Genomic DNA, 4,708 nt, shown 5'->3' with positions numbered 1-4,708 from the left:
GGAACACAGGGCCCCCCAATGGAGGAGCTAGAGAAAGTACCCAAGGAGCTGAAGGGGGCTGCAACACTATAGGTGGAACAACAATAAGAACTAACCAGCACCCCCAGAGCTCGTGTCTCTAGCTGCATATGTAGCAGAAAATGGCCTAATTGGCCATCGTTGGGAAGAGAGGCCCCTTGGTCTTGCAAACTTTATATGCCCCAGTACAGGGGAACACCAGGGCCAAGAAGGGGAAGTGGGTAGGTAGGGGAGCAGGATGGGGGGAGAGGGTATAGGGGACTTTGGGGATAGCATTTAAAATGTAAATGAAATAAATATCTAATAAAAATTGGGAAAAAAGGAAATAGTGTCTCCATATAATTGGGCTATAGAAAAACCTAGGATTTTATTTAATTAATAATTAATGTGGGAGGGGGTATTCATTGTGGGTGGGGACACTGCAGGGTGTTGGTTCTGAGTTCTATAGGAAATCAGGCTGAGGAAGTCATGAGGAATAAGTCAGTACACAGCACCCCTTCGTGACCTCTGCATCAGCTCCTGCTTCCAGGTTCCTACCTTGGTTGAGTTCCTGACCTGACCTCCTTAATGATGAGCAATGATCTGAAAATGGAAACCAAATAAATCCATTACTTCCCAAGTTGTTTTAGTCACGATATTTCATCAGAGCAACAATAACCCTAGCTAAGAAAATAAAGTCATTACAACTCTTTCAAGTTACCAATCTGATCCATGTCTCCAGTTCTACATATGGCACTCAGGGCTCACATGTGCTTGAACCTATGCCTGCTGATATGCTTGATATACCACTTCCATCTCACACGTTGACACGTACACAAATTGACAAGAACAGGAAAAGGTAATTTAAAACTGAAGGTCAGTTGAGGAAGCAAGAACGTCATGAATAAAGAGTCCAGAGGAAAAGAGAAACATGCCTGGCAAACAAGATGTACTCTTTAGGATAAAAAAATACCTTTCTACTTATTTTCCTCACTCTTGTGAAATAAACTCCTCAGAGAATATTGTGATAATGGAACACCTAATTTAATGAGTTGCTTTGGGAATTCAATGCAGAGACACTGAAACACTATTTCCCACTTGATCTGCCCACCTGCAGTGTAGTCCAAGGAATCAGTGAATTCAACTGTACCATCATTATCACTTGATGTCAACACCCTGCCTTGCCTTGGAGCTTAGCTGAACTTCTGCCACTTGGAGAAAAAAGGAGAATGCAGATACCACACCACCGTTGGAGATCCTGATGGGAAACAGGTAAAAATGGAGCTAGAGTTCTCAAAGGATGAAGCTTGGGACCCAAAAGTATGCCATGCAATGAGGAGCATCTGCTCACTTAGTGTTCTGTGCAATCAGCCCCTATGCCTTTCTCAATTTCTCTTCCTCTCAGCTTCATCTCATCTCCTCTTGCTTCTAGAATCTAATTCAGATAGCTCTCATCTTCTGGATACAAATCATTCTCTTAAATCTGAATTTTTCACAGCTCTTTCTCAATCACCTGTGTCATTTGTCTGATGGTATTGCATTTTTTTCATTCTCTAGCAAAAATGTCAGTTTCTGGGAAGATGGCTCAGGTGGGAAACACTTGCTGCATAATCATAAGAACCTGGTTCATGCTGGGCAGTGGTGGCACACACCTTTAATCCCAGCACTTGAGAGGCAGAGGTAGGCAGATTGCTGAATTCTAGGTCAGCCTGGTCTACAGAGTGAGTTCCAGAACAGCCAAGGATACACAAAGAAACCCTGTCTCAAAAAAACAAAAACAAAAACATGATTTCAGAATTTGAAAACATGTAAATAGCTGATGTAATAGGATGGTCTATAATACAGGGCTCTACTCTAATATGGGAGGTAGAAACTGTAGACTCCCAAGAAGCGTGCAGTCCAGTTAGCCTGCTACATTCAGCAACAACAACAACAACAACAAAAAAAATACCCTGTCTCAACAAGATGTAAGGCCAAGATTGGTATGCATTATGGCACACAGGCTCCCACACAGTCACACACAAGTATGCAAGAACACACACACACACACACACAAACACACACACCCCAAAATTAAAGTATTTATTACTTACTTTACATTTTCTTTTATGAATCCTTAACCTGTTCTTTCCAATAAAACACTGATACTTCTATGTCTTGCAATTAAGATTTTATAGACAAAATTTATTACTTTATAATATTAATCAAATACTAACCAAATAAGTGATTTTTAGATGTGAAATCTACAACACATTTCCTCATTTCCATTTCTCTAGTTTGTCATTCAGACTACTGGAACTTACTTTTCTTTTATCAATAAAGGCATTATTCAGAAAGTATTTCTATTGTCAAAGATTACACATGTCCATGTTTAAGTTTGTTATTATTTATGTATTCATATTTTCCTAAAAAGAGCTCAAGTCATCAGCCTACATCTAATGTTTGAAATTTGAGAATATAGAGTTAGCTTTATCATCATGTCATCTAAATAGTCATCTATAAACACTTAGTCATACTTTTACTAAATCTTTCTAAAATATTCATAAAATATGTGAATACATGTGATAAAAATTATATAACTTACAATTTAATGTGAAAATGAGCATCGTGTGATATTGTACAACTCTAGGATTAGTCCTTTGAAAGAAATAGAGAAGAAAACTAACAACTCCATATTGACAATGTGCTTGGAATTTCAAATGAATAGTATAGCACCTAAAGGAGAAATGATAATACAATGTAGAAAATATGTTACATTTTAATTGTTTTTCTTATAAATCTGTGTGTGTGTGTGTGTGTGTGTGTGTGTGTGTGTGTGTGTGTGTGTGTGTGTGTATAGTGCCTGCGAAAGCCAAAGGAGAACATTGAATATCCCACTCCCCTGCAACCCATTCTGGAGTTATAGTAACTGTAGGCCTATATACTTAAGACAATAACCAAGCCCCCATTCTCTATAAGTATGTGCTTTTAACCACTGAGACATCAATCTGCTTGATTATGATGAGTTTCAACAAAAACTAATAAGTTAATAAGAAAGTCCAAAAATAAACTGGTACACCTCATCAAAACAGGTAGATTTTATTGTTTGTCGTTTATTGGTAGTATTTTATTGTTTTATTGCACTACTAGAGATGTATTATGGAGGAATAGCAATCATAATGATGTCAACCTTGAACTACACTAAGATACTATTAACACATAACAAATATAATTTTGTATGTTAAAATCCTTTAAAGTTTTTGCTAAGAAAGATATTGGTCTCAAAAGATTGTTACTGCAACAAGAGTTTTATCCCAATAATAATACTGACTTTTTCAGAATTAACTTATAAATTTGAAGGAATCTAATACGTTTAAAGACTTTTTTCAGTTAGTCCACAAGTGTGTGGAAGTCAGAGGATAACTTCCAGGAATGTGTTCTCTCCTTCTACTACTCAGGTCTTAGTGTTTGACCTCAGAACATCAAGCTTGGTGACAAGTGCCTTTACCTACTGTGTCATCTTACTGGCCCACAAAATTTTAATTATACTAAAATGTCTTACAATCTGTTCTCTGTTAAGGGATGTGTGTGTGTGTGTGTGTGTGTGTGCACGCGCGCGTGCGCACATACTCGTGCACATGTGCACACACACACACACATGTACATGTATATGATTCTTTAGAGTAAGAAGGTGAAAAACAATATGTGCACTTTTAAATATATTCTTATTGGGTTTCTTGTTTGTTTTCTATCTATGAACTTTTAACAACTCACAGGATATTCCCACAGGTTGTCATAAAAGACAAAAATTAAAAATTCAAATGAATCTACACTCCATTTGCAGTATAGAGAACTGGGAACTCATGTAAATGTCCAAAATGGACAGGAGTTAACAAATAGCTTACTTTAAAAAAAAAAACTCTTATGTAATGAAAATCAAAGGACTGAAGATGTAGCTCAGGGATGGAGCAGCAATTCCTAGAAGCTTCCTCTAAGGCAAAAATAAAATTCTCAATAGTAGTCATAATAGAAAATGGATTTAAGACATAGAAACTCTGAATTCTTTGTGCTTAGAAATTATATTTTATAGAACCTGTCTAACAAAAGCTGCAATATAAACAAAATCTAAATAATGATTAAATGAAAAGTGGACATTAATAGTAGTAACCAAGAGCACACTAGGACCAGAATATGTGACATGCACAAATTACAAATACACAGAAAGCACCACAATAAAACAAAGATATTTGATTATTTACAAATCAGTATAGACTTAGGAAATTCCCATTTACACATTCATTAGACAGAACATACCGAAGTTGCCATCAGGAATGCTGATGAGGTATGTTTGCTTAGGGACACCAGAGATATGACCTACATATGTTAGTAGACATCAGAATCCCCTAGGGAGGTTTGTAAAGCACAGGTCAGATCACTGACTCCACAAAATGCATGGGACTCAGCTGGTATGAAGGGCTTCCAAATGCCAATTTCTAACACGTAGAGTGATGCTGAAATTGCTGCTCCAGAGAACACTGAGAACCACTGATCTACAGGCACTGTTTTTAGATGACAATGCTGACAATTAATTGTCAGCTACAGATTAAAGGATTGCTCACAATAAACGACTACCTGAGTGCTCCCAATACTTTGTTTGGTTTTTCTTTTAAATTTTGATTATATATATATATATATATATATATATATATATATATATATATATATATATATA

The sequence above is a fragment of the Mus pahari genome, chromosome 9 (genome assembly GCF_900095145.1).
Source record: "Mus pahari chromosome 9, PAHARI_EIJ_v1.1, whole genome shotgun sequence".
In the NCBI taxonomy this organism is placed as follows: Eukaryota; Metazoa; Chordata; class Mammalia; order Rodentia; family Muridae; genus Mus; species Mus pahari.
Note: the sequence above shows the minus strand (reverse complement) of the source record.